The following is a 25,782-nucleotide window of genomic DNA, read 5'->3' as shown; positions in this document are numbered from 1 at the left end:
CCTCCATACATTCTGGCTCTCTCACAGATTTACGGACATGAGAAATCTGAGCAGGAAAAGAATATTCAGCCCTTTGATTGCCTCTGTCCGAAGCTATCACGCTGATCTTCAACTTCATCATTTCCCTGCATTATTGTGCTATCTCTTGCTGTTTTGAATGTGTAGAAATTTACTAGCCGGAGTCTTGACCATAATCAGCAACTGATCCAAAGAGTCACTACACTCTAAATGAAGAGATTCCTCTGTGTCTCACTCCATTTTCTGAAACTGTGACTCCATGGTGCTAGAAACATTGAAGCATTTTACCTTTGTCCTTCCCTGGAATTGGCCATTTGGGAGTTGAGAAAGACCTGATGGGGAAACACATTTGGCTCATTCAAACAAAGTTGGACGAGTTATGTCGAAAGTCTTGTGGATCTAGCTATAGCAGGACACGAGCAAATGTTTAACAGTTCTGTTGTTGAATCCAGAGGAAATGACAGCGGCAGCGCTGATGGAATTTGAGCTGTATTCTTATAAATCACTGATTCACACGCTCCTGTCTTATTGCAGTACAGGGGTGTGCGAATGACCACTCCTCTGTCATTTGGACATTGTTGACCTGCAGAGATCTCTCCTGACTTTGCTGTGGTTTATAGAAGGCTGGGCTGGAGTAAATGATCTGGTGTTGGATCTCCTCACCCATGGTGCTCTTTTGAGAGAAGGTGCTGCCAAGTTATCTTTGAATCAGTTGCTGATTATGATCAAGGTTCAGGCTGGTAAATTTCTACAAATTCAAAACATCAGGAGGTAGAACAATAATGCAGGAAATAGGAGGTGCTCAACATATTCTAGAGTTTTCCCTTCAACATGCATGGCTGCTCAGTTGTGAGTGGATACACTTTTTCTTTGGTGGGGGAAGCATTTTGGGACAGGGCTGGTTTGTTTAAATTTAAATAACTTTTGAATCTAATGTAAAGTCATCAAGGAAATCATAAAATCATTGATGGTTACAGGCCATTCAGTCCATTGCATCTGTACTGGCTCCTGAAAGAGCTACCCAGCAGTCCCCTACTCCAGCCCTATCTCTGTAATCCTCTAAATTAACCCCATTCGAATATATATATATATATTCAGCTCTGTTTTGAAATCTCCAGTGGAATTCACCTCCACCACTCTCCCAGGTAGGGCATTCCAAATCCTAACAATCCTCTGACTAAAGAAACTTCTCCTCATCTCACTCCTAGCTCTCTTGCTGACAGTCTTCAAATTGTGACCCCCAGTTAATGGCATGCCAACTGGTGAAAACAGAATATCTTTCTTTACCCTGTCAAAGTTGTCTGTAATTTTGAACTTTCTAAAATTCATTTGTGGGATGTGGGCGTTGCTGGCTGCATCCAGTATTTATTGCATGTCCCTATTTGCCCCTTGAGAAGATGGGGATGAGCTGCCTTCTTGAACCACTGCAGTCCATGTGCTGTGGGTTGACCCACAATGCCTTTTGGGAGGGAATTCCAGGATTCTGACTGAGCAACACAGTAGGAACGGCAATATATTTCCAACTCAAGATGGTGAGTGGCTTGGAGGGGAACTTGCAGGGGATGGTGTTCCCATGTCTTTGCTGCCCTTGACCTTCTAGAACAAAGTAGCCCTGGGTTTGGAAAGTGCTGTCTGAGGGTCTTTGGTGAATTTCTGCAGTGCATGTTGTAGGTTATATACACTGCTGCTAGTGAGCGTCATTGGGGGGGAGCTGGGCTAGTGGCGGCAGGGAGTAGATGCTTGTGGACATGGTGCCAATCAAGCAGGAGCTGCTTTGCCCTGGATGGTGTCAAGTTTCTTGAGTGTTGTTGCAGCTGCACCCAACCCAGCAAGTGGGGAGTATTCCATCACACTCCTGACTTGTAGAAAGTGAGGGTTGCAGATGCTGGAGATCAGAGTCCAGAGTGTGGTGCTGGAAAAACACAGCAGGCCAGGCAGCATCTGAGGAGCAGGAGAATCAACACTTTAGGCATAAGCCCTTCTTCAGGAATCCGATTCTGAAATTCAAGTTCCATGAATAAATCTGAAATTAAGTGTTTGGTAACGATTGTGAAACAATCATCAATTGTCATTTTAAAAAATTCATTGGTCACCCATCCTTTATGAAAGGAAATTTGATTCTCACTTGTTTTGGTACATATGGGATTTCAAACTTGCAGAACCAGTTTGCTTGATTCTTAACTGACCTTTGGAATGCTCAAATAAGTCATTAAGTCTTTTAGGAAATTAGGATGCTGCTGTTGAACATTCCTATGAAAAGAATTTATAATGGGAAACGTTGATATCTTAGGCCAGAGTTGCACATGTATATGTTGACAGTGCTTCAGTATCTTAGGGGATCACTCCTCAAGTTTTGCTTTCACTTTAGACCCACACTCCTGACATTTGGTCACTGTGCAAGGCAGACAGTTCAAAGGATCTCCTTGTTAGCTTGCTCTTAAGCCTGCCCATGGTGCCCGTTAATAGGTCCAGGCAGTGGGCAGTTGAGAGGGTCTGACTCCTGTTTCCTGCTTCCATCTATACCCGGTGATGCTGGAGACAGATTGGGAAATGTTCTCCAAAACACTTGAGGCCTTCTGTAACCGTTACAGCATGTCATCATCCCTCAAAACAACATTTCAAATTAATCTTGTTAAATTTCCTTTCAAGATTTATTTTTGCTACAGTGTCTCTTTTAAGGCATTGATCATTTGATGAATTGTCTATTTTATTGCTTAAGACTGCATTCATAGCGTGGCTAAACAGATTAATCATTAACCTTTTAATTCCTTCCGGTCTGAATTTAGATCCTCATTCCCAATGCAGTCTGTTTGGGACCTGTCTTGTTGTCCTATCCATTGCTGGGAGAAAGTGAGGACTGCAGATGCTGGAGATCAGAGCTGAAAATGTGTTGCTGGAAAAGCGCAGCAGGTCAGGCAGCATCCAAGGAGCAGGACAATCGATGTTTCGGGCATGAGCCCTTCTTCTGTCCATTGCTGGAGCCTGTAGCAGTGTGGGATGAACCCACCCTTAGAAAGAAATCCGGAGATGTACAATGAGACTTTCGGGATACTGAGTGTTTGGAAGGAAGCAGACGTTTGTAATCTTGCAGTGTGTTAAGAAATCCAGTAATAGGTTAAAGACTAGCATCTGCTACTTCATTAACTGACTTTGAAACAAAGTAACCCATTTCAATAAGTATTGAGTCAAAGAAATATTGTTCAGTCATTGTTCAATTTCAAAGATATTTAAGAAAATTTCGACATGCACCTGTATTGAAAATGTGAATGAAACCTTAAAGATTTTATTAAGTCATTAACTCTGCTCGAATCGAAGAAATTCAACAGAAACGCAAGGAAACGCTCCATGTCCAAACTGAAACACTGCGAGCGAACACTGTTCTAATAAAGGAGAAGGTGAAGATTTTCCGTCTGGTTAATACACTGTGCTAACAGTTATTTCCACTGTTCGAGATCGGAAACTTGTAGAACGTGAACTGCTAGCAAGAGGCCAAGACCATGAACAGTGGAGAGAAACATCTCTGGAGAGAAGTGGAAAAGATCCAAGCTGATCAACTGTTCTGTCACAATTTTTCTCCTCGGAAATCTAACACTGGAAGCTCAGCGGTGTCCCGGGAATTGGAAAATGAACAGTGGTACAAAAATGGTTTATGACTGGGCCACTGGGAAAATATATCCAGAGTTCCAATTTGTATTCAGTTTTAAATTCCAGGATTTGAACATTTTCAACTGTCAGATAAACTTGAGGAATCTGGTATTGGATCAGTATCCTTATTTTGGGAGTGTTCTGGGAGAACTCAGGAAGAACCCAGAGGGTTTGCTCTTCATATTTGATGGTTTGGATGAATTCAAAGACAGTATTGATTTTCTGACCGCGAAGTTCATGTGCGCTGATCCTGAATGCTGGTGTAATCTATTTGACATTGTGTACAGTTTAATCCAGCACAAGCTGCTCCCTGGATATTCCGTGCTAGTGATCAGCTGTCCCATTGCATTGCATTTATTGGAAAAGGCTGAGATCAGCGTCTAGGCTGAAATCCTGGGCTTTGTTGAGAATGAGCAGAAGGAATATTTCAGCAGGTTTTTCGAGGATCAGATGGTGGCAACAGCTGTTTTCAAACACGTGGAGGCGAGCAAGATCCTGCACACTATGTGCTACAACCCTTCATAGTGTTGGATCCTCGGTCTCTCACTGGCTCCCTTCTTCACACAAAGAGGCAGGAACAGCAGCAGGTTCCCAAGACCATCACCTAAGTATATTCCTACTATATTTACAACATTCTGAAAAAACATGGCTGGGAGATCGGAGACTCCTGTGATATGTTCCTGAAGCTTGATGAGATGGCTTTCACTGGTGTGTCTGAGAAGAAGATTGTGTTTCGAAATGGAGATTTGATCCAATACAACCTGCGTGCTTCGCAGTTCTTATCGGCGTTCCTGATGGAAATTTTTGGAGATGATTCTGTCCAGGGTGTGATTTACATATTCCCACATCTCACCATCCAAGAGTTTGTAGTTGGACGCACACAATTCCTGATACCAGTCTCTGGGCATTAAGAAGCTCCTCCGTGAAGCCCACAGTAAGGATGATGGGCGATTTGAGATACTTCTCCGATTTTATTGATGGTCTCACCTCCTGACAGGCAGCTGAGCCCTTGCAGTTCCTGGTCTACTTGATAAGCAGACAATCCGTCAAATGATTAACTGCACCCCCATACTGGTTATTAAAGCCCCGTCTGTGTCTCCATTGTGTACAATATTCCCCCTCCAATCCCCCTCAGAGTGCTAGCCCCTGAGCTGAAGGGTGTGGGGCCTCAGAGTAGTGCACTGACTAGCTGTGTGACTGTCTTCATGCACAGCAAGATCCCAGACTGCCTCCTGCGCTCCTCCCCACCCTCAGCCCAGTGAGAAAGGGGCTTTATCTCCCTCACCCCCACCCACTGTTTGGATGATGGGAGACACAGGGAACAGTAAGATCCCAATGTGTTAACAGCATGTGCAACACCCTACCCCAGGGACAGGAACAGCAGGACAGAGAGGGAGGTGATTATAGATATAGGAAGGAAGCAGAGAAAAGAACGAGGTGAGGGACAGATAGACACAGAGAGACAGAGGTAGGAAGAGAGAAAACTGCTTAAAGAGACAGAGGGAAAGGCAGAGTGTGAAACCGGGGAACACGAGAGAGAAAAACACCCAGAAAAAGATGACAAAGGACAAAGATCCCAGGCAATGAAAGAGGGCCACAGACTCTCAGGGACACAATCAAAGTACGAACAAGAGAGTGTAAAACCCAGAGAGAAGAGAACAGACAGAGAGAGAGAATAAAACACTTGGGTGGGGCAAGGGGGTGGTGACACAGGAGGACAGAGGAAGAGCGAGAGAACTCACTGAGAGAGACAAAGAAAACACCAAGGGAGAAAATGAGAAGGGCAGCCATAGAGAGACAGAGATACAACAGACAGACAGTGAACTGGGTGCGGGGGAGCGCGGGGTGATGCTATTAGGCAGGTAAAGTGGGGTCAGGCAGGAACAGCAAGATCCCACAGGGCTGACCGAGACAGAGAAAGGTGGGGGGAGAGTGAACAATTCCAACAGTTCTAGGAAAGAGGGAGGATCCAGAGAGTTGTAGGAAAGGAATCTACAGGGAAATGTGAACAGGGCAGAGATGGGAAGGATGGGATTGAAGGAAAGTTGTGGAACTACAGAGAATTGGGTACACGGAGGTCGAGATGGGAACTGTGGTGGATGAGGGAGTCAGTCACATCTGTGGGATCAGACTGTGCAGCAGCTCCCTTGCCATCTGTTTGCCCCTTTTATCCTTCCCCAGCCCAGGACTCGCCCCTTGTGGTAAATATCCCAGAGTAACAGACTGAACGCCACAACTTTTTTCTCTGAGAGTGTGTAAATGAAAGACAGGGAGACAGGACAGTTTCTAATTATTCTCTCTTTCTCTGTCTGGTTCTGGTCTGATCATTCCTCACAGCAGCATGGATTTAATTCTATTTCCCTGCACCGTCCCAAGTTTCAGCTCCCAGATCCAATCCCCACTTCAGGGTTTGGCGGCGGTGGGGGGAGGAAACAGACAAAGAAATACAAATTGATTTCAAATAAACTTCAGTGGTAGCACCAAAAGCATAGCAAGATCCCACTGCTCTTTGCCTTCCATAATCTCGCACTTGACCGGAGATACTGGTTCAGTTTAATTATTGCATTGCATAACCTCACAGCAACTTTGAATACAAAGAGATCACCATACAGCGGTTGACCAGAGGCTAGAAATATTAATAAACATACACAGCAAGATCCAACAAGCAGCACTGTGATGACAGACAGATCATGTGTGTCACTGATGCTGGTTAAGGGTTTGATTCTGTCTCCAGGATAACAAAGTGGTATGGAACCTAAATTCCAAACACTTCCTCCTTTCTTTTCTCTCGCTTTCGCGCTCACTCTCTGTTGTCCTTCTCACGTGCTCTCCATTCCTGATATCTCTCTATGCCCCCTCTCTCGCTGTTGACCCTCGCACTTGCTCTCCATTTCTGACGTCTCTCTCTCTCTCGATTTCCCCATCGCTTGCTTTCCATTTCTGATATCTCCCTGACCCCCTCTTGCTCTCTCTCCATCTCTGACATCTCGTTCTTTCTGTTCCCGTCTTGCTCTCTCTCTCCATCTCTGATATCTCTCTCTCTCTCTCTCTCTCTCTCTCTCTCTCTCTCTCTCTCTCTCTCACACACTGATTTAATCCTGTACACTGTAATCTTCCCCCCCCTTCACCCCGAGAATCGATCTGACTCTCTCACACCCCCTCTGTCTCCTCTCTCCACACACACCCTCACCAGTTCCTTTTCACTCTCTCTCCCTCCCCCTCTGTGTCAATCCCCCTCCATTCTGATTGAAATATCCTCTCCTCCCTCCCTCCTATTTAAAGTGTGTTCCTATCTCCCTGTCCTGTAGACATTAGCCACGTCAATATGACATTTTGGAGGAAGGAAGGTTGGGGGGTGGTCTGTGCTGGAGAAAGGGGATGATACACCCCAACCACTGTCAGGCCATCAGCAAACAGAGCCCGTGCCCTGTACACAGGCTGCTCTGTTGTATAAGGGGTGACCCACAGGCCGAGGGGCCACAGCAAGATCCTACAGGCAGGGTGTGGGACCCCAGGTTATTTCCTCTTTGCCCCAAGCAAGAACACCCAGGCCCCCAACGCTAGCAACACCCTCTCCACAAGCACAACAACCTCTCCATGTAACTTTCAACCGCAAGATCCTAATAATTCCAGTACTTGCACAATTCAGTTTCTGACTGTGGGTCACTCTATCTCTCGCTTTTTCTCTCCCTCTGTCTCTCTCCCTCTGTCCAATCTTTATTTGTTTGAAAACTCAACAAAAGAAAACTGAAGAGGGTTCAAGAAAGGGGACAGAGGGGGAAAGGCAGAGATAGATCCCCCCCCTCTCCCAGATACTCAGTGAATTGAATTGAAATGGCTAGCCTGCATCTTATTTCTGCAGTTCTCTCAATTTATCCCCCTGGCCTATGCACACCTCACATTACTCTGACATTAGAATGGGTCTTCGGAGAGAGTTTCTCATTTTAAGGTTTTAATTCCCTCATTGGGAAGTCCTCTGTCTGTCAGACTCTCGCTGGGCATTGATGTCTTTTGTGTCAAATCCCAAGCCCCCAGTTACGTTAGCCCCTGGCTTCAAACTTGTTTTGAAAATAACAGGGCCGCAATCTAACATGACCCCATTAACCAGAGGTCCCATTAAAAGCCAGCCCCCTCCCCAAACAGAGGAGATTAAACCTCAGGGTAATATACAGACAAAACTCACCTAGGCCCCACAGGGTGCAGCCTGTCGAACAGGCCTTAGGACCAGGTCCCCATCTGGAGAAAGCTCTTCTTCAAAGGTTTCCTGGTCCCAAACTCTCTCTTTTTCAAATCCTCAAGTGGCCGGAAAGATCCCTTTAGGAGGAGACAAGCAGCTCTATTTGAAAGGTACAGCAAGAAAACCTTTTATAGAGAGAAAGCACAGAAAGATCTCGGGTTTTCCCCTCTCAGTGAGGCAGACAATCTGTCAGCAACATCCAAGCACAAACATGTGAGGCGATGAGTTGAGTTTTCATTTTGAAAAACTTTTCGAAATGTGTAAGCTTGCAATGATGGTACTGTGGTGATTGACACAGCAAGATCCCACACATGACAATACTGCAGCAGCTTCATAATCTGGTCATTTTTATTTCCCTCTGTGATGCCGGTTCAGTTTAATTATGTCCTGTCACTCCAGAATCGAACATTACAGGTATTTCACAGTTTCACAATGCCTCTCCCTCTCCCTCTCTTTCCTTCTGTTTCTCCTGCTCTCTCCATTTTTCTCTTCTTTCTCTCACCGTCTTTCTCTCCCTGGTGAATTCTTCCATCCTGCCCTCTCTATGAGCTATATTCCTCTGAGCGTGTGATAATTCTTTCTGGACTGCCAGATATTTTTGGCCAGATCCTGGGCGTTAACCTGTTTGTGTCACAATCCCAAAGCCCCAGTTACTTTAACCCCAGCCTTCAATCTGACAGGACTCAGTTAACCAGAGGCCCTGACAAACGAGGCTTCCACACCCCACCCCCATCCCCAGAGGAGATGAAACATCAGGGGAATAAACAGACCACCACTCACCTGGGCCCCACAGGCTGCAGTCTGGCCAGCAGGCCTTAGGCCTGTGCTCCCCCTCTGGAGGTTGTTCTTGTCCAAGGCTTTCCTGGATCTTCACAGCTTTCCAAATAAAAGTTCCTCAGTATAAAAGAGAGAAAAGATGAGGTGGGGTGGCTGGGGAGCAAGAGCAGTTTGATGCAAAATTACACAGCAAGATCCCAGGTAACAGCACAACCCTACCACCCTTTCCCCATCCCCATCCCAAGTGAATATCATAACATCACAGCAGCATCAAAATACAAACAAATCATAAGAAAGCAATTAACCAAAGGCTGGAAACATTATTAAACACACGCACACAAATACAGATACACTTTCTCTTAACCAGAGAGGGAGAGCTGCTCGCTCTCAGTAAGACAGAGAACAAGGTTTGAGAATGAATCTGACCAATTTCTTGTCAATGTTTATTCTGGGTGTGGGGTTTGTGGACTCCACCCCTGTATTCTCTGACACATTGCACCGTCTGTCAGTCTGCTTCCTGGGGAGGGTTCTGTATTGAGATGCCAATTTCCAGGACAGGAGCCTTGTTGGATCTTGCTGTCCACTGAGATGTTAATTCTGGGACAGCAAAGCATTACCATTCCGAGTTGGTTCAACTCTTTTTTTGTTTGAAACCTTGTTAGTCATGTCGGTACAGTTTGAAAATATTAAACATTACTCCCCGCACTACTGTCTCAGAGCTTGACTGTAGAAAGACACCCTGAGACACACACAGGGCTGGGAATAGAGAGGGGGACATTTGCTGAGGATCTCTTGGGTTTTTTCTGCTGTATGTGAGATTCCCAGAATCTAACTCTCGCTATCCCTGTCTCGCTCTCGCTCTCACTCTGTCCCAGTGTCTCTCTTTGGGCTGTCTGTCTCTGCCTCTCTGTCCCTGTCTCTCCCTGCCCTGCTCGAAATGCAGTCATTTCTCACTTGATTTTTAATCTTTTATTTCCTTTCCACTTCTCAGAAATATTGGCAGAGATTGGGAATTTAAATCATAGATCACTTGCCTGCCCCTCAACACCGACATTTCTCCCTCTCTGCATCCCCACCCCCGCCACGTGCAAGCACATACTCGGACGTGGACGGACACACACGCGCACACACACAGGACATGGGGACTGTGCACAGGTTTTGTCTTGGGGGAGAGTCAGTGAGGGTCTGAACTGAAGTATCATCACAGAAATATTTCAGTGTGTGAGAGGGAGTGAGACCGTGACTGTGTGTGAGAGAGAAAGGGAGAGAGAGTGAAACTATGCCTGTGTGCAAAGTTAAAAATCACACAACACCAGGTTATAGTCCAACAGGTTTAATTGGAAGCACTAACATTTGGAGTGCCGCTCCTTCATCAGGGGTTGATGTGTGAGAGAGTGAGATCATGCCTGTGTGTGTGTGTGTGTGTGTGTGAGTGAGAGAGAGACACCACGTCTGTGTGTGTGAGCGCATGTGTGTATGTGCGGGTGTTTGTGAGTGTAAGAGTATGTGAGTTGGTGAATGAGTGTGTGTGACTGAGAGTATATGGGAGTGTGTGTGTGTGTGTATGAGATTGTGATAGTCTGTGTGGAATTGTTTGAATGTGCATTTTGTGAGTGACTGTGTGCAAGTGTGGATGTCTGCATGGGCATATGTGGGAGTGTATGTGCGTGTGAAGGACTGAATGTGGCATGCGAGGGTGCGTGTGTGAAGGACTGAATGTGGAGTGCAAGAGTGTGTGTCTACATGTGTGAGAGAATGAGCGAATGAAAGTGAGGGACTGTGTATGGTTTGTGGATCATTACTGGGCAGGGACATAAACATGTGGTTTCCATCGAGTCATGTTATGGAGTGACAGCTTTGGCGCTGAAACTGTGCAGCCAGATGGACACTCACAGACACACACAGTCATTCATTCTCTTTTCATACGCATATACACACACACAGTCTCTCTCTCTCTCTCTCACACACACACACACACAAACACACACACACTCACGCTCATGCACACACACACAGGCATGGTCTCTCTCACACAAACGCGTACACACACAGGCATGGCCTCTCACTCACACACACAGGCAAAGTCTCTGTCTCTGTCTCTCTCTTTCTCACACACCATACACACAGGCATGGTCTCCCTCTCATGCATATACACACATACAGAGGCGTGGTTTCTCTCTCACACATGCATGCGCACGCACACACACAGAGGCACGGTCTCTCTCTCTCTCTCTCTCACAAACACACACTCAGGCATTGTCTCTCTCTCTCTCTTGCACACACGCACACAAACACAGGCATGGTCTCTATCTTTCTCTCTCTCACACACACTCTTGCGCAAAAAACACACAGACATGGTGTGTTTCTCTCTCTCTCTCTCACAGACACACACACATACAGGCATGGTCTCTGTCTCTCCCGCACAGAGGCATGATCTCCCTCTCTCTCTCGCACACACACACACACAGAGGCATGGTCTCTTTCTCTCTCTCTCTCTCTCTCTCTCTCTCTCATTCACTCACTCACTCACTCACTCTGTCACTCTCTCTCACTCACACGCACACACACACACAGAGGCATTTTCTCACTCACTCACACAGACATGGACTCTGTTTTTCTCTCTCACATACACCACACAGACACAGGCGCATGATCTCTCTCTCTCACACATACACACACAAAGAGGCACAGTCTCTCTCTCTCTCTCTCTCTCTCACACACACACACACACACACACACACACACACACACTCTCTCTCACTCACACACACTCTCTCTCACTCACACACACACACACACACACACACAGAGGCATGGTTTCACTCTCACTCAAACACAGGCATGGGGTCTCTCTCTCTCTCTGTCACACACACACCTTTGCCTTCTCTCACACACTCTAACACATACCTACACTCTCAAACATACTCTCTCACACTCATGCATGCGCACACTGACTCTCTTGGGCTTGCTCACTGTTTTGCAACACTCCCTTTCTGTTGCGCACGCACACTTCTATGCACACACACACTTACTTTCATGTACACAATCATTATTTCTCTCATGCAAGCTCATACTGTTTTTCCTTCTCACGCACATATACACATGCTCTCTCTCTCTCTCTCTCTCTGTCACGTACACCTTCACCTTCTCTCACACACACACAGAGGCAAAGTCTCTTACACACTCTAACACATACCTACACTCACAAACATACTCTCTCACACTTGTGAGAAACGAAGCTCACTCACATCAATAATTTCAGTCCGAGACAAGATCTGAATCAGTAGTGTCATTTATTTCGCTCTTGCAAGAGGGTGTGGTGTCCAATGTCCACAAGGCAGGACACACACACACTGAATTCAACGAGGACACAACATTTATGTAATTTGGCTCCTATTCTTTCAACCCATTGCTCCTTCCCTGCTTACATCTCCCACCTAAGACCGGTGCCCATTACTCTTGTTTATTTCTTGCCTTATCCGGCCTTGTCTGCAACAAAATGCTTATTTCTGGCCTCACAAGGCCACATCCTGCTGTGGTCCATTGTTAGGTATATCTTCCCTCACTTGTTATGACCTTATGACCTCATGACATTTTGATTGTGGTTTGTTCTTGTTTTTGCAGAAGCAGGAAGCAGATGCTTATAACTACTGTTTGTACAGGCGTATCTAGCTTAACCCTCTCCCCTCACAGGACCTTATCTATTTGTCTGTAACCTCTACCATTGCCGCAGGCACATTTCATTCTTGCATGTACATTTTAGCTAATATAAAAACAATTATGTATTTCCTTCACATAGTTTTCATTCTTGTTGACTCAGCTCTTGGCTGAAACAATTATACACTGGTGTGAGTTCACTTACCTTGCGTAAGTAAATATGATTGCAGAAGTAACACTACTTTACCTATATCCCACAATTTCCCCCTTTTTCTTTAATTATCATTTGTTACCTTCTGCATTTTTCTGATATGTCACTTCCAAATTGACGAGCATCTTACCCAAAATGTCATTTATTTTGGAAATCTCCCTGAGGTCACTTCTTCCTTCATTGTTTAACAGGTAGAGCCCTTCTCTCCGAATGCCCTTTAGGGGCATTTGTTTCATTAAGGTCGTCACAATCAGTCTCTGGGTGAGCCCTTTGTATACAGGGTATGATACAACAGCCAATGGCTACCAATACCCCTGCTACTGCTCTCAGGGAAGTAAAGATGGAAACCACCACCCCCTTCAATTTTCCAAACCATGATTCAAGCCATCCCGTAAGAGATGTGTCTACTCCTGAATTCTCAACCAGTTCCTCTGCTAAGGTAGTCAACCCCCTTAAGGCCCAAGTAATTGAACCATCAGGTACAGTGCTGTTAGGAATCAAGGTACAATAGCTTCTTCCTAACATCTCACACACACACCCTTTTTCCGCTAGCATTATATCAAGGGCCATTCTGTTTTCCCATGCTATCCTACTTGTCGCATCAAGCTGTTCTGATATTCCTTTAACCGCATCTCTTGTATAATTTATAAGTCACTGTTGATTATAGAAAATGTAATTTATCCAATCTACATTTTTATTAACTGTTACCCACCAGAAGAGAGTTGACTCAAAGCCTGCTGCAATCTGGTTACGAGCCTTGAACTCATCTGATTACACCCCCACCCCCACCCCCCACCCCCCCCGGCCCCAGGGACTCCTATACAGTCTAGATAAACCCTGTCATCGAAAGAGGTGTCTAACAGTGATCTCTTACTCCTTCCCTTTTTCTCTACTATCTTTTCCTTCTCAAATGCCAATGTTGAATGGAATTTCCAATTGTACAATTGCACATATCCCTCTCCAATCCAGAGGGAGGGTGGGTCTCAATATTTTGCCTCCACAGTACTACCACAGATCCGCTCGGGGAACCTTTAGTGCTGAGTAGTTCCCTCCCTTGTCCGTTTCGGTGACATTCTTAATCTCTGTACATAATTTCAGCTCCCTCAAATCTCTAGACTGATTTGTACTTTGTCTACGCACACACGATATATGATTTCCAACTGCAGCTGAAAATGTTGGGGTGGGGCGGGGGGGGTGCTTTTAAATCTTTCTTCTCCAAGGGAGGGAACATCCAAGATAGGGAGGTACAATTCCTATCATCCCATGCAGCCTCATCCTGGTACAGAGCTATCATACATTTCATGCCCTTCCTGTTTCGCTTCCACCCAAGCAGAAATTGAACCACCTGGGCTACTGGCCTACCGGAGGCACATGCATAGCAATTGCTCTTGTTCAGACTTTTTACAGTATACTTTACCCATTCAACCCAGGCATTTGCATCCCCATATCCTGCTTCTATTTTGATGGCCTGTTTCAAGTACTTCATCTTTATAATTTTTGCTACTTTAGGGTCATCGGGAGGGGTGAAAGGTTGTACCTTATTATCCAGTAGTTCTGCCCGTTTTCCCTGTCCTACGCTAATTTGAAAACAACAGCCTGAGAAATCCTTCCCATTTGCTTTCATTTCCATCCCAAATGTTTCATCTAATTGTATCTCGTAGGTGCCCCCCCCAGAATTTCTTCATGCCATATGGTTTTCTTTATCGTTGGGTATAGTGGGTTACGCTCTTTATCAGGACAATCGAGAGCTGATCGGAAGGGGGCCTGGTGTGTTGTGACAAGACCATTATGCCAAGTACCATCCCCCAAGGACTTAAGATGTATCTCTGAGCTGCTGTACTGTCTCTGATTATCTGCATCCCCACAATTTACTAAGCTTCATGCATCAGGTCTATTACTTGTGGATTATCATACTCCGGAACCGTTAATAACACATATGGAAATAATGTTTAACAAAATCCCAATATTAAGAGAGTTTGTATCATAACCCTAAGTATCCCCAGCTTTCTAAAAATCGTGTTGAAGCACCAAAAGACTTAATATATAATACCACAAAAATAATCCCACGTTCGCGTCGCCACTGTATAATGGGTTACTCAAAGTTTCTTTAGCCTGAGTTTCAGCGGATCTTTCGTTGATTCGGCTGTCCAGACTTCTTCCTCAACTGGAGATTCCAGTGGCCCTTTGATCAGAGTGTAGTGAGTCCAGCCTTTTTCTGCCGTTCTTATCGCTGTTTCAGGGGTCAAAAGAGCCTGGTACGGCCCTTCCCAGTCTGGTTGCAATTTAGTCCCTGTCCATGATTTTACTAAGACCCAATCTCCCAGTCGAATCAGATGAACAGCAGGGCAGAGTCTGTGCCAATAAACCCTGTTTCCTGAGGAAAGACAAAGAGGAGGACAAGCCTAGTATATACTACTTTAAGAACAAATCTTTAGTTTCTGGGATTGGCAGTGGCCAGAGATAGGAGCTTCCCAAGGACCTGGGACAGTAGGTATTAGGGAATAAACCACCGCTTCCTGTGGATTCAGGGTTGCTTCTTTCATTACCTCATCAACCGGTAATGTAGCTTTCCATTCTTTAATTCACAATGAATTACTGCAGTCATGTTTTAAATTAACCATGAATCAATATGATAGGTCACTGAGAATGTGTGAAAGGATCCTGCCAATCAATATTGATTCAGGCTAGCACAATCGATTTTTTATAAATATTAATTATTAATTATATATTATATAAATACAAAAATTTATTATGTGTAATTCAGAGTGGAAATGCAACAAATAACCAAAACATTTTTAAAACTGTAATTGCTCAGTTCTATTTGTTTACCAGTCACTTGTGCTTTCTCATTCTGTTTCTGTAATTGTTTTGCTCGAGCACATTCATTTTTAAGAACCTCAACAGATTTCATAGAACCATTTGCAGTTAACTCAATCCCAATTTGGTGGCAGTATTTTGTCATGAGCGCAAAACTGATTCTTCGTGCCTCTCATCAAAAACTGTCACCATAATCCAATTAAATCTTTCGTTCCCCCGACCTTGGGCTTAAATTTTCAGGATGACCTTGCTGCCCTTGTATTGACTAGGAAAACTACGTCCTCTTTATAAAGTCCCACCTTTAAATTTATCAAGGGTTGCTAGTGGGTCCCCGGGGGCAGGAACTCCTGACACCCCTATTTTTCATCAAAGTTCATAAACAGTACTGTCTTTACTTCCTTTTTCAAATCTGGACACCCTCTCTTAAAGTGACCCGTCCTTTCACAGTAATAACATCCTGCCTTTGGGGATTTCCACTTCGATCCTTGTTCCTGTCCACCAGACCCCTTAACATCTCCTCCCTGACTATTCCGGTTTCTTTCTCCTTTTAGTTTTGTCCTTTTCTTTATTATCTCATCAACCGTGGCTAACATTACTTTTGCCTTTTGTTTCTACTACTCATGTTACGTTGGCAGATCAATTGCTGACCCGATTTAACCAACTGAACAGCCTTAGGGGCACCTAATGGCTGTTCTTCATCACCCAATGTTTTATTTAGACCTTGAGAATATTTTTTTAAGAAATATTGCAATATTTCTTGCTTCCCATAACTTCAAATACCAATTCATCAATTTATGCTTGTCTAACTTTAAAGTTAACTTGTAAATATATAGTTATATATTATAAATTCATTTACTCAGTATTCAATATTTAAAATGTAAAATGCATACAGTTCCCAACTTTGAAATCCACTATAATTACCTAGTTTTAGTCCCTTAATTTAAATCCAAAATTAGTTTTCTTAAATAGTCCTGACCAATCATTGCTCAATTACAATGCTATAGGTCGTGAAATAATCGGAGCTGCCTTAAAAGGATTTGTCTATTCAAGTTAAAAAAAACTTCTAATGCATGAACAATGGCCGAATCCAAGGTCACAGATATTAACCATAGGATTTTTATTTACTACAGTCTAATGTTGAACTGAAACTTCAACTGTCCTCCATAAGTCGCTTTTATGTAAAGATAAAAGAGATTAGTTAGAAACTGATAGTAAGGCAGTCATGACCTGTAAAAAGAACAGGGGTTATCATTTTATTTTCATAATCTCTATAGAATCCTTAACCTTAAAAGAAATCATGTTAAGTTTCCATAGTAAAAATGGAACTCAAGCTCCAGGGAATAAAGCAGAAACATTCAATCACCAACAAACAAATGTGCATTCAAACCAAATCTCAAAGGGTTAAACTTTCTACCAGCTGTACAGCTCTTTTCGTTTTCTCTCTCTCTCACACACCATATCTCACAGACACTTTCTGAGCTTCCTGCAACACACCTCTGGGTGCTCCTCGCTTCAGCCCGCTCTCTTTTGAATATGTTTCTGGATGTCTGGCCATGATTTAGTTACAAAGTGTACCCTCAGTCGCCCTTCCGACCTGAAGCATAATCTGATTCCTCCTGACTGTAAGGCTGTTTTTCATTGACATATAAATTCAAATAGTTACAAACCCAGTCTTCGTCAGACCCGTACTTTGGCCAGAAGACGGCGGGATGAAGAATGGATTCCTTAGTCCATACGAAGCAACAATATTTAATCATCTTTTTCCATTGTACAAGTATTATTTTTCCAATTCCATAGCATCCTGCCCAACGGACTTTCTGGAGGTATGTTGTAAGGGACCCCGCCTCCATTTCCATTGCCTTTTTCTTCTTTTGTTCTCCCGGAGGCTTTTTCCTTACCCACGGAACAGCCCATGTTGAGTTCCTTCGTTAGTCCCTTATTAACTACTAAAACTCAATCCCGGCCACCGAGGCAATACTTAAAAGTCAATTTTCTTACCTTGGTCTGTGTACAGAGTTGCCTGGCCCCTTTTTGCCGTATTTACTATCAATCTCCTTTCACTGTCTGATTCAGATGTCTCTCTTGTGGGATTCGTACCAGTCGCCCAAGGGAGCGGACCAAACCGGGACACGAGACCGCTCCTCAATCAGGAACGGGATACGTCTTCCCAGTGTCCAGGGCCAGCCACCTACCCCCCCCCCCACCCCCCACCTCCACACCACCCACCCACCCCCCCCCCTCCCCCCCCCGCCAGCGATAGAAGAATATCCCAGACGGCGCCCAATTGTGAAAAATGAAGCTCACTCACATCAATAATTTCAGTCTGAGACAAGATCTGAATCAGTAGTGTCATTTATTTCGCTCTTGCAAGGGGGTGTGGTGTCCACAGTCCACAAGGCAGGACACACACACACTGAATTCAACTAGTACACAACATTTATGTGATTTGGTTCCTATTCTTTCAACCCATTGCTCCTCCCCTGTTTACATCGCCCACCTAAGACTGGCGCCCATTACTCTTGTTTATCACTTGCCTTATCTGGCCTTGTCTGCGACAAAATGCTTATTTCTGGCCTCACAAGGCTGTTTGGCCACATCCTGCTGTGGTCCATTGTTAGGTATATCCTCCCTCACTTGTTATGACCTTATGACCTCATGACCTCTTGACTGTAGTTTGTTGTTGTTTTTGCAGAAGCGGGAAACAGATGCTTATAACTACTGTTTGTACAGGCGTATCTAGATTAACCCCCTCCCCTCACAGGACCTTATCTATTTGTCTGTAACCTCTACCATTGCCGCAGGCACATTTCATTCTTGCATGTACATTTTAGCTAATATAAAAACAATTATGTATTTCCTTCTCATAGTTTTCATTCTTGTTGACTCAGCTCTTGGCTGAAACAATTATACACTGGTGTGAGTTCACTTACCTTGCGTAAGTAAATATGATTGCAGAACTAACACTACTTTACCTATATCACACACACTCATGCATGCACAAACTGACTCTCTCTCTTGGCCATGCTCACTCTCTTGCAACTCTCCCTTTCTATTGTGCACACACACTCTTCTTCTCTTCTTCACACTTCCTTTCATGCACACAATCATTATTTCTCTCACGCAAGCTCATACTGTCTTTCCTTCTCTCATACATACATACACACACAATTTCTCTCTTTCAAACTCTCTCTTTCTTGCAGGCATGCACACAGAAAGTACGTACACACACACTCTTCCTCTCACATGCAGACACACTCTCACACACACACACATTCTTTCACGTGTTCACACTTTCTCTCTCGCACACACTTTCTCATGCACACACTCTTCCACGTGCATGCACACTCTTTCTCACATGTGCACACACTTTCTCTTGCACGCACACACATTCATTCTCTCTTGCGCATGCGCACACTGTTAAATATGCAGACACTCTCTTTCTTTTGCACATGCACTCTCTGTCTCTCATATTCACACACTCACTCTCATTCTCTTGTACACTCTCTCTCTCTCTCTCTCTGAGGCACGCACTCGCGTATGCACTCATTCTTTCGCGCATGCACACACCTCTCTCATGCACACTCTCTCTCACACAAGCTCACTCTCCTCATTCGCATCTGCACACTTTCTCTCTCTGTCTCACAAGTGCACACACTATCTCATGTGCACACTTTCTCTGACGCACGCATACATTCTCTGTCTTTTGCACACATGCACTCTCTTTAGCACACACACATTCACTCTCTCTCGCATACATGCACTCTTTGTCTCTTGCACACACATTCTCTCTCGCATGCACACACTCACTCTTTCTCGCCCACTTCTCACACTCCCACATGCATCCTGCCTCTTTCTCTCATGCAGGTACACAATCATGCTTTCTCTCTCGTAAGCCCTGTCTCTCTCACTCTCTCTCGTTTTCAAACGTGCACACTGTCATGTTTGCACACACTCTCTCACATTCGCGCACACTCTCAACTTTGCACACAATCTCATGTTTGTGCGCTCTCTCTCATGTTTGCACACACACCTCGTGCATGCACATGCTCTTTCTGTCGCACATTCACACCCACTCTCTTTCTCTCACATACACACTCTGTCACACACGCGCACACACACACACACACACACACACACACTCTCTACCGCATGCATTCATATTCTCTCCCTCTCTCTCTCACATGCACACACACTCTTTCTGTCACACACACACACCTCTCTCTCACATGCATGCACAATCTCTCTCTCATGCATAAACTCTCTTTCTATCACACGTTCTCTCTTGCACATATGTAATCTCTCTTGCAAACGCATACATGTTCACTCACTCTCTCGAATGCACCCACTCTGTCATGGATGCACTCTCTCTCTCACTCGCAGGAACACACTTTCTCTCTTGTGCAGGCACAGACATTTCCTTTCTTGTATGCACATGGTCTCTTTCCCTCTCTCACGTGCACACTCTTTCTCTCTCGCATGCACACTCTTTATCTCACAAGCAAACGCTCTCTTGCATGCACATATTCTTTCACCCATGTGCGCACACTCCTTCTATCTGACATGAACACTCTCTCTCACAGTTGTGTACTCTTTTCATGCAGACACACATTTTCTCTCTCACATGTGCACATTCTATTTCTCTTGCACAAGCACATTTTCTTAAGCACACACACTCTTTCTCTCATGCATGCACACACTCGTTCTCGCACACATACACACACTTTTTCTCATTCATGTATACTCTTTGTCTCTCACATGTGCACGGTCTCTCACTCATTCACATGCAATCTCTCTCTTGCTTGTGTCTGCATACACTGTCTTTCCCTTGCGCAAGTGCACTCTCTCACACACACTCTCTCTTTCTCACTCACTTACCACACAGTCTTTCTCTCGCATGCATGCTCTTTCTCTCGCACATGCACACACACATTTCCTGTTACACACACACTCTCTCTTCCTCTCTCACGTGCACACACTTCTCTCTCGCACGCAGTCTGTCTCGCACACAGTCTCTCTCACACACTCATGCATACTCAACTCTCTTTCTCTTGTGCATGTGCACACTCTTACACATGACACACTCTCTCTTACGTACCCTCTGTCATCCACTCACACACACATACTCTCTCTGTCTCCTATACATGCGCACACATTCTTTCTGTTGAGTAGGTGCACACTCTTCCTCTCATACACGCACACACTCTGTCTCGCAAACACACACTTTCTTTCTTTCTCTCTTTTACATACACTCTCTCTTCTCGCACATGCACACTCTATCTCTCGCATGCACACAGTCTCTCTCTCTCCCACATTCCCGCATACACACACACTCTCTTTCTCTTGTGCATTGCACATTCTCGCACATGACACTGTCTCACAAGTATACTCTTTCCCTCATGCATGCAAACCCTCTCTCATGCACACACTTTCTTTCTTGTCTCTCTTGCACACGCAAACACACTCTTTCTCTTGCATAGGTGCACACTCTTCCTCAGACATGCACACACTCTCTTCCTATCTTTCTCTGACATGCACACACCATCTCTCATGCACGCACTCTCTCTCTCATGCATGCACGCACGCACACCCTCTTCCTCGCACACATGCACCCACTCATGCATGCACGCACTCTCTCTTTCACACACGTGCACGCTCTCTCTTTCACGCACGTGCACACTCTCTCGCATGCATGCACTGTCTCTCTCTCATGCACACATGCACTCTCTCTCATGCATGCACGCATGCACTCTCTCAGGAAAACATTCTCTTTCTCTCTTGCGCACACACAGACACTTCTCACACATACACACACTGTGTGTTGCATGCACAACACTCTCTCGCACACAATCTTTCTCTCTCGCAAGCAGACACTTTCTTTCTCTCACATGTAAAGACTCTTCTCGCATGCATGCACACTTTCTCTCTAACTTGCACACATTCTCTTTCTCATGCACAAACTATTTCTCTCGCACACTTCCTAATTCTTTTTCTCTGTCACATGCTCACACTCTCTCTCTCACACACTCACGCTGTCTCTTTTTCTCATGCATGCACACAGTCTCTCTCACATGTATGGTCTTTATCTCATGCACAAACACACTTCCTCACATGTGTGCGCACTCCTTCTCTCAGACATGCACACACACTTTTTCTCTGTTGCGTGTGCATACTCTTTCTCTCTCGCGTGTGTATACTCTCTCACTCACATGCACTCTCTCTCACACATGCGCACACTCATTCTCTTGCACATGCACACACTCTATCTCACACATACACACACTTTCTCTCATGTACACACTTTCTCACTCGTGCACACTCTCATTCTCTCTCAAACACAAACTCTCTTTCTCTCTTGCACGCATACACGATCTTTCTCTCTCTCTCTGTCGCACATTCACACTCCACGCATATGTGCACACTCTCTCTCTCGCACAATCTCTCTCTCACACACATGCTCACTCTTTTTCTCTCTCGCGTGTGCACACATACATGTATGCTCTCTCTTTCTCTCATGCATGCACATGGTCTCTCTCTCACATGCATGCTCTTTATCTTACGTGCAAACACTCGTTCTGGCATGCACACACTCTCGTGCGTACACTCTTTCTGACATGCACACTCTCTCTGTCACATGTGCACATTCTTTCTTTCTCACACGTGATTACTCTCTCCATCTCTCATGTGCGTTCACTCTCTCACACAGGCATACGTTCTCACTCACCTGTGCGCAACTCTAATTGTTTTGCACGTGCACACTTTCTCACGCATACGCACACACTCCTTATCTGGCACATGCACACACACTTTCTCACTCACGCACACTCTTTGTCTCTGACATGCACACATTCTCTGTCACGTGCACACACTCTTGCACATGCGCACATTCTTTCTCTCATGCACACACATTCTGTCTCACACATGCACACTCTTTCTATCGCACATGGACACAAACCATTTCTCTCAGAACGTTCACTTTGTTTCTCTGTTGCGTCTGCACACTCTTTCTCTCTGAGACGTGAATACTCTCTCCCTCTCTCTCACACGCATCCTTTCTCGCATATGCCCACATTCTCTCACATGTGTGCACACTCTAATTCTCTCACTCTCACATGCATACATGCACTCTCTCGTGCATGCATGCACTCATATGCACACATTCTCTCTCATTCATGCACACTCTTTGTCTCGCACACACACACTCTCACTCATGCACACCCTTTGTCTCTCTCATACACACAGACACACTCTCACACATGCGCGCACTCTTGCGCACACTGTCTCATGCATACACACACTCTTCCTCTCACAAGGACACACAAACTCTCTTTCTCTCACACATACACATTCTATCTCTTATAAGCACACACTCTCTCGCACATGCACGCACTCTATTTCTCTCGTGCATGCATAGACTCTCTTTCATGCATGCACGCACTTTCTCATGCATGTACACATTCTAGTAAGCATACACTCTCCTGTCTTGCACGCACACTGTCAAAAGCACACACACACTCGCTCAAGGGGCAACTTTTTCACGCAGAGGGTATGGAATGAGCTGCCAGAGGATGTAGTGGAGGCTGGTACAATTCCAAGAGACATTAAGAGACATTTGGATGGATATATGAATTGGAAGGGTTTGGAGGGATATGGCCAGGTGCTGGCAGGTGGGACCATATTGGGTTGGGATATCTGGTCGGCATGGATGGGTTGGACCAAAGGGTCTGTTTCCATGCTGTACATCTCTATGACTACATCTCTCGCACACGCACACAGACTCCCTCTCTTACGCAGGCCCATACTCTCTGTCTCGTATGCACTCACACACACACACTCCTGCTCTTGTGCATGCACACTTTTTTTCTCGCACATGCGCACACTCCCTCTCTCTCTCACACATACACTCCCGCTCTCGCGTACACACAAATCCTCTCTCGTGCATACACACACTCACAAGCGTGCACTCTCCAACTCTCTCGCACGTATACTCTCTCTCTGGCAAGCACGCTTTCTCCCTCTCTCGTGCATGCACACACTCCCTCTCTCCCACACGCACACCTCCCTGGCTCTAGCATGCACACACTATTTATTGGAGCTTGAATATTTGGTATTCCCAACACATTTGGTCATTCCGTGTACCTGTGTAACTCTGTGAGCAAGTGTGTGTGTGTATACCAGCAGAGCCCTGCATTATTAGGTCAAATATATCTTCACTCCAGCATTTATACCATGTTCAAAAATGTATTCCAGATCCTTGTTCACAAATCACAGAAAGCCAATGTGATGGTTTCACCAAATTTGAAATGTGCTTTTAAGAACATGTTCCCCTCTCCTGTGCTGACAGAATTCCTGATCCATAACTGAATCCTTCTCTGTTCCTGCACCCCCCCCCCCCATGTTAACATTGTACCATTTAGTCTGTATTGTCCCTCCTCAGTCTAACATCCAAACACCATTGCTTCCCATCTCATTGTATTCTATCTGCAGGAGGCTGAGAGATGATCCTGTACAAACTGTGAGGGGCTGTTTTAATCTTAAAAACCAAGACAAAGGATTCTGAAGGTGTCAGCCATCTTAGGTATGTTGACGGCAGCCATTTAATTTTAGCCAGGGCTGACATTGACTTTATATATAGGGAGAGGCAAGGAAGAATGGGGACGTGGGGAGTGCTTCTCTTTCTGAGTGCAGTTTCGATTCACCAGAATGATAGCTGGACAGCAAGGGATCTCTGGGGCGGGAGGGAAATGACCCTAACCCAGGGTGTGTCTCTGAGATTTACAAGAATCAGAGGGAATGAAAGTTTTGAGACAAAAACGGAAATGGCTGGGATAGACAGAGAGAAAGGCTTCTGCTGCTTCTGGGTCTAGGATGAGAATCAACATCTAAAACTCGAACAATACTCTGAAACAGTTTCAAGATGAAAATGAAGTTAAAAAGCCTCCCATTTCTCTGTGTGATGTTGCACAGATTATGTCTTACTCACTCACTCACTGAACATGTCTAACCCCCTTTCTGTATCCTCCTTGCATTGATGATTTTCTAGTTATTCCCAGGGGATGGGCCGCGGGAAGTGTAATAGCCTTTCTGAGATTGTCCAGGGGACATGGACATCATGAACCAACTCAAAAAAGCTAACGGAAAGATGTGATAATTGGAAGATATTTCAGGAGTGGCGAGAGAAACACATAGATACACACACACTGACTGAGGGACAGGACTTGAGAGGATCTTTGGATGTGGAGATACAAGTGAGTGGGAAAACATTGTCTGAGTCAGAAACCTAATGGAGGGGTTCAGCGTGTTTTTATAGAGAATAGCGGGTGCCCAGGAATGAGTTACAGTCTTGAATCTAATTGAGGGGTTCAGGGTGGTTTATATATGGAATAACAGATACCTAGAAGTGAGTTACAGACTGGAATCTAATCGAGGGGTTTGGTATGGTTTAAATAATGAATAGCAGATACCTGGGACTGAGTTACAGACTGGATTCAAACTGAGTAGATTGGAATGCTCAGGAGTAAGTTATTGACTGGAAACAAATTGAGAGGAGTAGGCAAATTATATACAGAGCAACCCTGGGATACGAGAGGGGAGAAACCAGAGGATGAAGGACCCACCATGGACCAACTCAAAAATGAGAACAGGTCAGGCAGCATCCGAGGAGCAGGAAGATCAATGTTTCGGCAGGAGACCTTCATCAGGAATGATATACCTGCTCTTCGAATGCTGCCTGACCTGCTGTGCTTTTGCAACACCACTCTAATCTTGACTCGAATCTCCAGCATCTGCAGTCCTACTTTCACCAACTCAAAACTGAGCTGAGCAACACATGACTCAACTGCTCTTTGTGGAGGTTTCCATGTGTTCTGAAAGATGCGAGAGAAACAGGCAGATACTCACACAGGAAGTTAACCATTACTCAACATTTAGGAGGACTCATAATGTGTTCCCAGATTTTACCAGGGATTGAAGTAGTATCGTGAGGAAAAAGTAATTCTCAGATTATTGTAAGTCTGCACCGAACAATTAAAATTGACCTGCAATCAATTCCTTTTCCTGAAAGAGTTCCAAATCTTGACTCACCCTTTTATGTGTTGAAGTCAGAAAATACACTATTTTACTGACTCCCCACTGTCCTACTTTGACGACTCTCCTCCTCTGTTTTCCACTTTCACTGAAGAGATTTCCCCTTTTATAATGCACTGCCATACTGGTTACAATGCTGCCTATCTCACACTGTCTCAGTTATCTTCAACCCTGTTTAATGACACTGAAACCAATAGACACACAACGTTCCATGAAGAGCTTTGTTTAATTGCAGGTGCATTATTTTCATTTATTTGGAGACAACATACAACTTGAACACACAGCAGTTCAGTGTGGGATTTGAGAAACCCTTGATTTTGGGATGGGCCTAGCCACA

At 44.9% G+C, this 25,782-nt stretch overlaps 1 pseudogene; it reads left to right on the top strand.

Annotated features, from left to right (window-relative positions):
- Nucleotides 1-13,316, top strand: part of LOC140468661 (NACHT, LRR and PYD domains-containing protein 12-like) — a 46,296-nt pseudogene extending 32,980 nt beyond the window's left edge.
- The last annotated feature ends 12,466 nt before the right edge of the window (nucleotides 13,317-25,782 follow it).

Source organism: Chiloscyllium punctatum, chromosome 47, assembly GCF_047496795.1.
Source record: "Chiloscyllium punctatum isolate Juve2018m chromosome 47, sChiPun1.3, whole genome shotgun sequence".
NCBI lineage: Eukaryota > Metazoa > Chordata > Chondrichthyes > Orectolobiformes > Hemiscylliidae > Chiloscyllium > Chiloscyllium punctatum.
This window is presented reverse-complemented; position numbering and strand designations above follow the sequence as displayed.